Source organism: Schistocerca piceifrons, chromosome 1 (assembly GCF_021461385.2).
Source record: "Schistocerca piceifrons isolate TAMUIC-IGC-003096 chromosome 1, iqSchPice1.1, whole genome shotgun sequence".
NCBI lineage: Eukaryota > Metazoa > Arthropoda > Insecta > Orthoptera > Acrididae > Schistocerca > Schistocerca piceifrons.
The window spans coordinates 327096755-327111196 of record NC_060138.1 but is presented as its reverse complement, the minus strand read 5'-3'; positions in this window follow the sequence as shown (position 1 = coordinate 327111196).

The following is a 14442-nucleotide window of genomic DNA, read 5'->3' as shown; positions in this document are numbered from 1 at the left end:
AATTGTAGGTCAATCACAATATCCCTTAACAATCTAGTTTCATAAACAAAAAGTCATGGGTGAATAGATCAAACTCATTGGATTAATATGAGAATACCTCCCACCCCTCCACACTTAATGTATTCCTAACCAAGGCACTTATGACCTTTAACATGCACTGAAAGGTTGCTGGCTCTTTGATGTGTTTTGGCTAAAACCTTTTTTGAGTATTAGTCAATATTTTATTTTTATTCAGAAAATCAACTAGCCTTGTAGACATTACTCTTTCTACTACATTAGAAACATTTACTAGTTGCAACACTCAACTACAATTATTAGTAGCAGATATTTTCTCATTTTAATGGAATGGATTTTATATGGATGGTTTTACTTTTGGAGCCGGCCGGAGTAGTCGAGCGGTTCTAGGCGCCACAGTCTGGAGCCACGTGACTGCTACAGATGCAGGTTCCAATCCTGCCTCGGGCATGGATGTGTGTGATGTCCTTAGGTTAGTTAGGTTTAAGTAGATCTAAGTTCTAGGGGACTGATGACCTCAGAAGTTAAGTCCCATAGTGCTCAGAGCCATTTGAACCGTTTTTGTTTTACTTTTGATGGAAACATACCTGTCCTGAAAGAGGTATTACTGTCAGTAAGCTGAGAGTCTGTGCCAGTGAAACTGTGTTGGATTACCTTGTCTGGAATTTCATTAATGTCACTGGACATTTTACTTTTTAATTTATTAATAGCTTCTCTCATCTCACATTCTGCTTATGGATTCAGAAAAGTTTTCTTTTAATTAACTGACATTTTTTCATTGTTTAAATTTCATTCATTTTAATCAGCTTTTGTGGTATGTTTTCTCATTGAATATACTGCCAATCTACTGAGCATCTCCTGTTACCTTACTTTCACTTTTCTTCTTCTTGCTTCTTTTTCTTGTTGTGCCATCTAAGGCACCTGGGCGCCAGTTTCAATTCTTTCTTATTTGATATTCTTGCTTCTCCTTCCAATATTCTTTCATACTCTCACTATGTATCCTTTTTCTCTCCTCAGACCATTTTGACCCTGTCTTCTGCTCCTTCCTTCATTAGAATCCTTCCATTTTTAACACTTTCCTCTTAAAAGTTTCTCTTTTCATCTCATCTTTTACATTTGTATTGTTTCTTTCCAAATATTTCCTAATTTCTTGAATCAAGGCTATTGTTACCTTCTTTTCCCAAAAATATTTAAAAATCTGTTTGATTAATCTGTCGCCATTCATTCTGTATAAACATCTAAAAAATAGAACTCGCTTCTTCTGTAGCATTTCAGTTACGTTTTCTATCTTCCTATATACTTCCTCATTATCTCTTAATTTCCATACCTCTTCTTTTCATGAATGTCTGGAAATTGTAGCTTAAAGTTCGGTTTTTCACAGTTCAAGAGTTGTTCAAGGTATTTTCTTAGTGTTTCACAGTTCTGGGTATTACTTAGGCCTATTTTACCATTTTCATCTCTTTAGCAAATACTTGGAGTTTTTATAGGTATTTAGATGATTTTTAAATATTTGATAGACATTCTGGGAGTTATTTTTAACAGAGGTGTTTTGTATGAGAAGCAATTGTGACTTCTCAAAAGATTGTTTAGCATTATTTATAATTCCTATTGTTTCTTTACTTTGCATTTTAAATTCATCAAGATGTTCATTTTTCCCAGAACATTCCAATTTTTTCCAATGTTTTGTTCTTCCTGCAACAATCTTTTCACATGTGTCATTTGACTAGACTTTCTTCTTCATTTTTGTTGATCCAAACACATTCTTCGCTGCCCTATTGATTTATTTTTATAACCCTTTCCATTTCCCTGATGTAGCTATTTTAATTTCTTCTTGAAGATGTTTAGTGCCTGTTTTGTGATGTTCAGCCTGTCTGTGTTATATATAATCAATTTTTGCTGTCTCTTTTGGTTTTTAGTAGGAGGAAGTATCAGTTTCCTTAGACAGGTAATGATCAGAGATAAATACAGTTTATTGTTACTTTTACATTCATGATTTCTTTAATATTACTTTGAGAAACAGCCACATGATATAATTGGAATTCCCATATTATCGTATTTGGAGTTATCCAGGTTTTTGCTTTTCTCATCCATTTTTTAAATGAAGCTGACAGTAATACAGGCTGAAGATTCTCCTAGTACTTTTCGAAAAGTTTTATCCCTCCCTATTTTTGCGTTAAAATCCGCCAGTTATCACAACATTTGATTTTGGAATTTATGATATTTCGTCTTCCAAAATTCCCAGGAAGATTCCACTTTACTCATATTTTTCTTATTGTCATCATTAATTGGAGCACAGAATTTAAGAAAGGTATACTGTTTATTTTTGCATTTCAATGTGGGACGAGAGAGTCCTTCTGTACTGGATTTGAATTCTGTAACGTTATCTGCTGCATTTTTATGAGTATGGAAGGTGGTACCAAGTATTGACACTCCTTACATAATTTTTATTGCCGGTTTACCCTTCAAAATTCTGTGTTTGTTGGTTCCTGCAACATTTTCTTCAAAAAATCTTATTTCTTGTACCACTAAAATTTGTATTTCATGCTTGACTAAGAGAAATTTCAAGGTTTTTCTGTTTACCAATATTTAGGAATGAGTTTGCATCCACAGTATCTGCCAAGAATTTCCTTTTGAACTTGAGTTTGGAAGGATACCAAGGTTGCTCCAACTCATCCTTACTACAGATGCTGGTTCCCCCCAGAATACTAGGCCCAAATGCATTGCACAAAGCAGTGGTGAATTCCTCTTTTGTGTTACCGTATGGGGTATTGCTTACTTTTAGCAGACTTTCCGTTCTGCAGTTGAAATTGTACTTTGTACATTGCAGAAAATAAATTCTAGGATAAGATTGGATTATTAGTCTGAAATGATAATTTTTCATGGCTCTCTCCATTAGGTTCTTGTGCTCTTTCTGTCGTTGGGAACATTTAATTATGAAGTTATTGGTTTTAGTTTTGCATTTTCGCATTTTAATACTTAAAGCTACCAAATGGATTTTGTTTTGTTGCTTCCCCTGATGATGTAACGAATCGTTTTTTAGTATTTTACCTGTCAGTAAAACTTTTCTTTAACATCTCTGTATCATCTAAGTTATAGTTTTATTATTATATTCATTTTGGCTTGTCTGCTTATATTTCTAAGGGTGGCTACCGATTTTTATTACCTGATGTTACCATGAGGTTTTATTTCTCACTGACATATTTAGTAGGAATACCACATCATCGACTCTGTATGTCATCACGATTTTTGTCTTTGTCCCAGTGCATCCATTCAGCATACTATTAGAGATCTTGTTCATGTAATCATTAACAGTAAGTCGACCCACATGTACAACATTCAAAATAATGTGTAGCACACTTCACCTTATTAAGTTCTACCCCCTTCGAGTTAACACCACTCCTAACGTAGGTGCATAAGCCCCCTGCCACTCCCCTCACATTTATAAATTTCCTTGCAAAATCGACCTTTCAGGTTAAAGTCTGGTACGTTAAATTGGGTTTCCACAAGCATGAATTTCATACAGATGTATCCTCCCACCACTACACTTAACTGCACGTTGGTGTTTTCACGTGAAATGCTACTGATGCGACTTTCAAGATGGCGACAAGTGAAATTATTCAGAAGGGAATTTAACAGTTTTAAGCTGAAGAGCATACAGTGACGCTGATGAACAAAAATCAAGACACACAGATGTACGACATTAGATTGAGCATCTCAGAGGAATTATTTGGGTTCTTCCAATACACTAATAAGGGAATTATCTGTCAAGAACGACGTTTTGTTCGAAAACTATTCTCGATTGACTAAATCCAATTTTGAAACATTTTTGAGCCATATTTCTGGCTCTGTGCAAAGTCTAACACACATGTGTAAGATGTTGTGCAAGCTCACCTTTATTTATAAGTTACTCTGAAATATCTGGCAACAAGAGTCACTGCTCTATATCTACTGTATTCGGAACAGCACTGCTACTAAATATTTATTTTATCTGCGACCGGAAAAAATGGTTTTTGCCTCGACAGTTCACCTTTGGTTTTATTTTCACAGTTAGTACCAGCTGCTTGTTAGTACCAGGTGTTCAGAAATTAACTATGCAGTGCCATGTTGTGGTGTGCTAAGTAAAGACTGATGATATTGTAAATTATTAATGTAACATTTTCCATTGTTCAACGCATTTGAACCACATTTGACCAGGTATTTTTATTTGTTCACAGGTCTGCTTTGATTGAAGACATCATTGTGATCCAGGTCATCGTGCTGACGATTGAACAAAGAGTGTTTCTTGTGGAGAATGTGCACCGAAATGGACAAGTTTGCCTCAGCAGTAGAAGGTGCATTTGCAGGGAAGTTCCCAGGAATGAGGATGCCTAACCACAATGCTGTAAGGAACCTCATCACCAAATTTCGAAAGACCGGAAGCATTCATAATGCTCCAAAATCAGGCAGGCTCTCTACCAATATAAAGAACATTTCCTAATTTGTCTACTATGGATTATAAAATGACGCTAGATTTGCACACACACACACACACACACACACACACACACACACACACACACACACACACACACACACACACATATATATATATATATATATATATATATATGTGTGTGTGTGTGTGTGTGTGTGTGTGTGTGTGTGTGTGTGTGTGTGTATGTGTATGTGTATGTGTGTATGTTTGCATTACTACTGATGTATTACCATTGAGAAAAACAAAAACTCTCCTCCCTGGAAAAAGTTTTAGATTTATTCACAAAGATATCAAGTAGAATAAAAACAAAAAAACTTCACAAGTTCATATTTATTTCATACTATACCACAAAAAGTGCCTACATGTAATTTATGCACCGTTTACTTCCAACTGATAGTCTTTAAAACATTTGGTACACAAAGACCAACGCTGCAACCTTTGCCCCACCATCTGCTTTCTTTCCTCATCCAGTTGACAATCCCCTTCTTTCTTTTGTCAGAGCAAACCTTGCAGTACCACGTGACATTAACCTTGTTGGTAGTGGGTGGTAAATTTCTCGAAAATGGCGAGCAAAATTTCTATTTCCATGTAGGCTAACGTTTGTGAAGCGGCGACATGTGGTATCACCGCTTACGGTCGTCAACATGCGGTGAACCGGCTTTATTGCCGTGCCCACGCACTATGTTCAAAAGGGGGGGGCTTGGTGACGGAATGACTACAGCAGTTTTGTCGTGACACATTTATTCTTTGGAAGACTTACACTACATTACAAATGCAATGCACCATTTACGTTCGTCTGGGCGTGTTGCCCTAGCGGTACGGCTCGATCACAGATCCCGGGGGGTGTACACTCCAATGATCAGCCATGGACCGAGCGAGATAAAGGCCGCGTCGCCGAATGTCCAGTTCCTGGCGCGAGCGGAAGCGCCGCGATGTCCATGGAAGGGAGGACGGTACTGTCAAACGGAAGGGTGCACTCCCCGAAACGAGCGACTGCGTTTCAGATTGCGCGTACGCTTTTGCGGGGGAGTCGCGTTGATTCGACGCACGTGGTCCTCGACGGCGAAGTCGGTGGAGAGGGGACGTGTGTCGCGTTGCGTTGACCGGCTCGCACTGTCCACTTGCTTTGTTCTGTGCGTCCGGTGCGCGACGCATCGTTGCTAAAATTCGGCGTAGCGGTATAGCTGCACTCGTGAATGCCGGGCGTCGCTTACTTGCGTCGGTTGTGCCGTAGTTCAGCCCTTCGCGTGTTTGAATGGTGCGGCCGCCATATTTGGTGTTGGCTCCACTGACTGGATGTCTCCTGCTGCAGCTATTAATGCTAAACGACTTTTTTTTTATAAATTCCACTAGTGATATTCACAGATGATATTAAGAAAAAGCCACAAAAAATTTTTTCCACCATATCATTGATTTGCTTGTAAATAGGTAGTAGCTGTTTATTTTACGATCTATGACAATGTTTGGCTTTGTTGTTCGTGTAAATCCTCCTTTAGAAGGCGCAGAAACCTCTTTGGTTGTAGTCTGATGTTTTGTGGAAAGAAAATAGAAAATATACATTACATTTATTTTTCCATTTGAGCATTAAAGCAGGTCGTTTCCTTAAAATAAAAAAAAAATCTGCCTCAGCTTCCTTGTTTTGAAGCTTGTTGTTAGGCACTTCCTGTTCGTCTCCTGCTGCACCTAGTGGGCTGAATATGGATTACTACGATTACAGATTATACTGACAGTTGTGTAGTATATGGGAAAACATGTTTCAGCAAACGGAATACAAGCATCGCTCACACAGCCGATACATGTGCGCCTGTATAACATACAGCATAGCGCTGAATGTGTTAATGGTCAGTTTACTATTTTGCCAGAAATTTCATTTAAATGCTGATTGAGAGGGCTACTTAATTACTGTGTTAATTTAAAAGTGGTCAATCGCATGTACTAACTGACCCCACAAGTGAAATGAGAAACTAAAGATGTATCTATCAAGAAGGTATAAATAATTGTTTAAACAATATTTAACAATAATCTGTTTTCATTAATCATGAGTATACTTGTGGAACAATGTTGGCTTATTTCATTGATGATCCAGTATTATTTATATTTATTGTAAGTGATCTGAGTGTGACCAAATGTTTATGACGTTTCCTTATTTAAGTTTTACAATAGTTAAGTATGGGAATTGGTCGAGTTAAATCATGTCTGTACAACTTAAGAACAATGTATTTTTAGTGGGGACAACCTTCAGCCTATGGGAAAGCAGACGGTAGTGGAAGACTACTGGAGTAAAGTGGAGACTGGGGCTTTCTGAATTAAGAGCTTGAGGGAGCTATTATGGGAAAACACATTTCTGGAAGAAAACAGACCTGCTTGTGGTAACGAGTGGTATCAGTCATGGAAGTATTTGGTTCTGGGCAAACAGCTCCTATCATACTGTAACTTCTGAAGGGATTTTATATTCCAAGGGGTCTGAATGTGATCAAGAGCAGGACTCTAACTTTTCCCACTTGTATTACAGAACTGAGGACAGACAGAGTATAAGATACTATTCCATGTATTTGCATATGGTAATTTGTAACTCATCATGTTGAATTGAGAACTGTTTCGAATTAGTAAATATTTCATGTACTGTGATTATGAAATGCACTTAGTTTTCGTTTATATTTGTTAAGAATTTAGTTTGGAGATTTTGCTTCCATTCTTATGATGATCTGAGTGTAGCTTTACTGCATTTGACAAGAATATCTCCCCTCTGTATTCTAACTGAATATCGTAGTATCACCCTCCTTTTATTTGAGATGCCCTTTCTTGAATAAACATTATTCCACATAATTATCTGTCATCTGCATCAATCACAGACGTTAGAACAGAAGCATTGTTATTAAATTATCCATTTTACTTTTATTTTGTGTTTCTGTGTATTTTATTAACTAGCAGTTCTAGCCAAAGTGTAAAATATTTGGCTGTAGAATCACAGCTGAATTAGCGGTGGTGCATGAAAGCAGGTATGCCTGGCTCGACCCTATGACTACACTGATCTATTGTTTTTAAACAGACCTGTGCATAGACCAAGTACATAAAGTACAGGTAACCACAAGTAAATATGCAACTGCTTTGTTTGTATGTGATGCTGTTTAGAGGAGCAACAGTTAGTTAGTGTCGTGAGTTGTATGACATTTAAATCACAACTGTATGGTGGCAAGCGAATTACTTTGTGACCCTTGCTTGTTTCCAATATGTCAGCTGTATTTGACTTCACAGCCGCTCTATTCTCTTGATCAGGGAGTACAGAGCCTCCTTTGACATGCTATTACGTTGGATTTTTCTCTTCCACAGCAACTCCATCATGGATACCTTAATTCTATATCTCTTGGGCGTTTTGTTGTCTTGAATGTTTTGATACAATGCATCGTCCATTATTATTACAGAACAGGGCGGAAAATATGGTAACACAACACATTACAAACATTTTTTGAAATTAGGAGAATTTATGCCAGCATGGTTGTCTCCCTGGATTGATCTGGCCCAGAATTTTAATTCTGCTTGCTTAATGAATCTATTTTTGGAACCAACACTTCCAACAAATGGTCGTTTGGAGACGCTTCCCTATGCAGTGACACCCACATCTTTTTTGTCAGTGTTTGAAGCATGCTAAATTACTGTTCAAATAAAGTATTTCTATGCCACCTCCCAAATATTTTTCGTTTTAACAAGGAACCTGGACTGCAAATGCTCAATGTCTCCATGTTCCAGTAGTGCAGTTCTCTTGTTTTCAGCCTTTCTCGAATCGAAACCAATGCACTTCAACAATTTTCTCATATAAGTACTACTTCATCTTCAGAAAAATTCAAGAAGTGGCAGAAAGTTTTGCTCACTGGTCATTATTTTCTGCACAGAGTACACCTTTTGTATTATATGATGTCTGTGTTATTCTGAGTACGATGCAAAACACGTGAAATGAATGTGAAATTGCGAATAAGAACCACCATCAGCTGTAGGATGGAATGACGACAGTGAAAACTTGAACCAGACTGGAACTATAACTTGGATTTCCCCCTTATTGCGTTCGGTCGCCTTATCATTTGGCTATCCGTTCACGACTCACGGCCAGACCCCAGCTTCCATATGTCATCGACCATGCGTCTACGACCTGTACTCGTACTTCCATTATGTATATTACCGTACGGGTCAGACATTGTGCTTGAAAGTCACTATTTAGTGAGTAGTAAGTAGTAATGAGGTTCCATACTCTGAGGAGCATAGTGGCTGATGTGGGAGACCCACCCTACTGACTAGGCGAGGTCCTAGCAGAGGTGGTTTGTCGTTGCGTTTCTTCGACCATAATGGGGATGAATGATGATGCTGAAGATGACACAACACCACCTTGTCATATTGAGGCAGAAAAAAACCCTGACCCCCGGGAACTGAACCCGGGACCCTATGTGCAGAAAGAAGGAACGCTACCGCAAGACCACAAGCTGCTGACATTTAGTGAGTAATTTGTACTAAACTAACTGTTATTACAATGTAAATCACTTATCTTCACGAGAGTGCAAAAGCACGCACATCTCGCCTGGCGTAGGGCTGCCACCCTGTAGCATGACTGCACTCCAGTGTAAACTTGTTGATAACTCAAATATAAAAATTTCTGTGTGTGCATCTCGGATATATAGCATAACTTTTTCGTGAAAATGTTAGGACGAAATTATACTCACATATCGTATTATTATGTAATTTAATCATCAATCTCTTTAAGGGGAGACAGTGGCAGAAGTAATGAAAAATTTACAAATTATTTTTAATTGCTTATTTTATAGTAAATATAATTGAGATTATTATCCCAAATTTTTTCCTTGAAATTCGAACTACAAATGGCATAACAAAATTAAAACCTTTAACGCCAAGCCCGCTTTTCAGTGTACCAAATTGAGGAAAAAAATTATTGCAGAATTTGACCTGTGAACCTGGAAAATATAGATTTAGAAGGCTATGACTTTTTGTATACATAATAGCAGTGTTGTAAAGAAGGCTGTGGATCCATTTTCTGGTTCAATCAGTGGGGTACAGAAAGCTGTGGAGTGTTGTAAAGAAGTTTTGTGCTGTTCAGTGGAATTCGAGTGATGTTTGATTTATTGTGCATGGTAAAGTATTTAAAAAATATAGTGAGTCCCATATTACCAATATAAAGACAAAAACTGACATTGAGGTTAGGGTCAGGCCTGCAGATGCAAACATTAACTTGTCTCCAAGTCCATCTAAAATAAAACTTGGAACAGGGATTGTGTCAGAAGAAGCAAATCATGACAGAAATACAGTTTTCAGAATTGTGGATCTGGAAATGGTGGCAGAAGCTCTTAGAAAAGCCTGCAAGTGCTCTGTTTGTGGAGGAAACGTGGATTTGCTTGATGATGGAAAGAGAGAAGGTTTGGTTTGCACATTTGCACATTTTGTGTCAAAACTGTGATGCTGACAGACCATTCAAGACATCAAAGGTCAGTAATAGAATCTATGAAGCCAATATGAGATTTGCTTATGGACTAAGATGTATAGGGATTGTAAGAGATGGTGGAAACGTTTTATGTGATATTATTATGAACATGCCTGGTCGTCCCCTAAAATTTTCTGCTCTCCTCAATGCAGTTGCAGAAGGAAGTGAAGAGACCATGAAAATGGCAGTCCTGGAGGCAATTCAAGAAAATTGTGAAGCAACTAATAGCAACGATATAGCAGTTTCCTGTGACAGTTCCTGGATGAAGAGGGGGCATACTTCACTGAATGGAGTTTCAACAACCATTAGTGTCGACACTGGAAAAGTATTAGAGTTAGAGGTGATGTCTAAATATTGTTCTGCATGTTCCTTGCACAAGAAATATATTGACGCAGGTAAAGAAACAGAATGGCAAGAAGCCCATAAACCTGTTTGTAGCAAAAATTATGCAGGCTCCAGTGGTGGGATGGAAGCTGCAGGTATAAAATTCATTTTCCACAGATCTTTGCAAAAGTATGGAGTAAGTTACGTACAGTATTTAGGAGATGGAGACTCTAATGCTTTCAAGAATGTAGTTGAAAGTCAGCCCTATGGAAAAGATTGCGCTATTGAGAAACTGGAGTGCTTAGGCCATATTCAGAAGAGGATGGGTGGACTACTCTGAAGACTTGTTGCAGACAATAAAGGCAAGTGACTAGAAGATGGGAAGCCACTGGGAGGTAAAAACAGACTAACAATGAAGAGAATTGACAGCCTACAAGTCTATTATTGTGCTGCAATTAGAAGTAATCTCACAAGCTTAGACAGTATAAGGAAAGCAGTATGGACCATTTGGTTTCATTACTTGTCGACAGACACTACACCGCAACATCGCCTCTGTTCTAATGAATGGTGCAAATTTTTGAAAAGTAAGGAAAATGGGGAAGCCTATACCCATAAAAATAACCTTCCTTTTGAGGTTTCAATGGCCATTAAACCAACTTTTAGAGCACTGGCTTCACCAGAACTGCTAGAAAAATGTCTGCATGGGGAAACACAGAACCCAAATGAAAGTTTCAATGCTCTGATTTGGAAAAGATGTCCAAAGGATGCGTTTGTTTCCAATTTGGTGGTGAAGATTTTTGCTTTGGAAGCTGCAGCAGTGTTTAATGATGGTAATGTGGCAAGTCTTCACATCCTCAGCAAGTTGGGCTTTACACCTGGATTCTTTACTGAGCAGATACTGCAGATCATTGATAAGCAAAGAATCGCGAAGGCGGAGACTTCAGTCCAGAACATACAAAAAATTGCTAGGCAAAGGAGCAGAGAAGCTAAAAGATCTGTAGAGGATGATGAGGAAGAAATGGAATATGAATATGGGCAGTTTTTGTTAAGGTATGATACTGTTTTTTACATTTCATCCAAACTTTAAAATGATTTTTCTCCAATTTAAGGTTTTCTGCTTTCAGGAACACATATGTCAGAAACTACTGGAGGGATTGCAATGAAATTTGGAACATTTATTCTTTTACTTTGAAGCAATATTTAAATGGAACAAAATTTTAATCGATATATTACACGTAGTTTTGTGGTTGATAATATATTGAAAAGTTTGCTTGTAAAAAATGTTCGAATCCAAAATATCACAGAAAATAATAGCATTAATTTATCAAAAAGTTACTGCACTTAATTGTACACCTATTAGTGTAGATTATTTTACCATTAAAAAAATTTGCCTTGAAATTATGAAAAAGTATACCTTAAAGTAATAATGCAATAAAAAATTCAAAATTGTCTCACTGCATTAGATTGTTATTAAAAATTCTGAATTAAAAAAAATCATATTAGATCTCTGTACATAAGAGTGCAAAATTTCAATGAGATTGAACAAAAAAGGGCAAAGATATGGATTTACAAAAATATCAGTGCAAGACTGCCACTGTCTCCCCTTAATCTAATGGGTACACAAAATAGTGTGCTGATACAGAATAGATAAATCAGAAATTTTGGCTGTCAGTGACCGCTGTATGCCCAATGGGCCATCTAGGTAACCGCTTTTCGAAACTTTTTCATTTCTTTTACAAGCTGATGTAGGTATCACATTTGCCTGGAATTCGACTTTTTAGGCTTTTTGGATTTATTTCGATGTGAGCTTTCCTTTGATATGGGATTTTCTATAATTCTGACCATATATGCGAGTCATATGACACGAAATCTTTCATTATATGTTTCTTAATTTTCAATTTAATACCAATTTTCATTTATATTACGGTCAGTAGTTTTATTGTCTTACTTTGGGTCCTAGCAGAGCTCTGCAAGCTCTTCCCAAAAACATCCAAACAAATGTCCAAACTAAATGCCTTCCCATGCTACGCCAATTTATAATTTTACACAAATCTAATTCATTACAATTACGTGCATGCATCTACACCAGAACGATGACATCACAGACAGAACAAATACTATGCAATGAACACAGGCAGACAAGACTTGTAGTTATTGGTGAATGAAATCTACCTGTATTTTGTCATAGGAGAGAGTTTGACTCATGTGCGAACAAACATTTAATTGTAACTTACATTGGCAATGAAACTGAATACATATATATATATATATATATATATATATATACACTCCTGGAAATTGAAATAAGAACACCGTGAATTCATTGTCCCACGAAGGGGAAACTTTATTGACACATTCCTGGGGTCAGATACATCACATGATCACACTGACAGAACCACAGGCACATAGACACAGGCAACAGAGCATGCACAATGTCGGCACTAGTACAGTGTATATCCACCTTTCGCAGCAATGCAGGCTGCTATTCTCCCATGGAGACGATCGTAGAGATGCTGGATGTAGTCCTGTGGAACGGCTTGCCATGCCATTTCCACCTGGCGCGTCAGTTGGACCAGCGTTCGTGCTGGACGTGCAGACCGCCTGAGACGACGCTTCATCCAGTCCCAAACATGCTCAATGGGGGACAGGTCCGGAGATCTTGCTGGCCAGGGTAGTTGACTTACACCTTCTAGAGCACGTTGGGTGGCACGGGATACATGCGACGTGCATTGTCCTGTTGGAACAGCAAGTTCCCTTGCCGGTCTAGGAATGGTAGAACGATGGGTTCAATGACGGTTTGGATGTACCGTGCACTATTCAGTGTCCCCTCGACGATCACCAGTGGTGTACAGCCAGTGTAGGAGATCGCTCCCCACACCATGATGCCGGGTGTTGGCCATGTGTGCCTCGGTCGTATGCAGTCCTGATTGTGGCGCTCGCCTGCACGGCGCCAAACACGCATACGACCATCATTGGCACCAAGGCAGAAGCGACTCACATCGCTGAAGACGACACGTCTCCATTCATCCCTCCATTCACGCCTGTCGCGACACCACTGGAGGCGGGCTGCACGATGTTGGGGCGTGAGCGGAAGACGGCCTAACGGTGTGCGGGACCGTAGCCCAGCTTCATGGAGACGGTTGCGAATGGTCCTCGCCGATACCCCAGGAGCAACAGTGTCCCTAATTTGCTGGGAAGTGGCGGTGCGGTCCCCTATGGCACTGCGTAGGATCCTACGGTCTTGGCGTGCATCCGTGCGTCGCTGCGGTCCGGTCCCAGGTCGACGGGCACGTGCACCTTCCGCCGACCACTGGCGACAACATCGATGTACTGTGGAGACCTCACGCCCCACGTGTTGAGCAATTCGGCGGTACGTCCACCCGGCCTCCCGCATGCCCACTATACACCCTCGCTCAAAGTCCATCAACTGCACATACGGTTCACGTCCACGCTGTCGCGGCATGCTACCAGTGTTAAAGACTGCGATGGAGCTCCGTATGCCACAGCAAACTGGCTGACACTGACGGCGGCGGTGCACAAATGCTGCGCAGCTAGCGCCATTCGACGGCCAACACCGCGGTTCCTGGTGTGTCCGCTGTGCCGTGCGTGTGATCATTGCTTGTACAGCCCTCTCGCAGTGTCCGGAGCAAGTATGGTGGGTCTGATGCACCGGTGTCAATGTGTTCTTTTTTCCATTTCCAGGAGTGTATATATATATATATATATATATATATATATATATATATATATATATATATATATATATCTGTGTGTGTGTGTGTGTGTGTGTGTGTGTGTGTGTGTGTGTGTGTGTGTGTGTGTGTGTTGTGCTTGTGTGGGTGGGTGTGAATGTGTGTCTACAATTTTTATGAATATTTGACAACATATAAATATATTAATTGTTACAGAGTGAATGAATAATTTGAACTGAATTAAGACCATTTACAATCATCTTGTACACAAGCTTCTCTAGGACTTCAGAAAGACTTGTCAGTATTGGAACTGTATGGTACTACCGATGTACTGATGTCTAAAACAACACAACTCTTGTGGGCTAATCTTACAATGTATCAATTTCACATGACTTGGCAGGTATTGTATGGTGGCAACAAAATTCTGTTCTGCCCATCTGAATGCTCAGTCAACA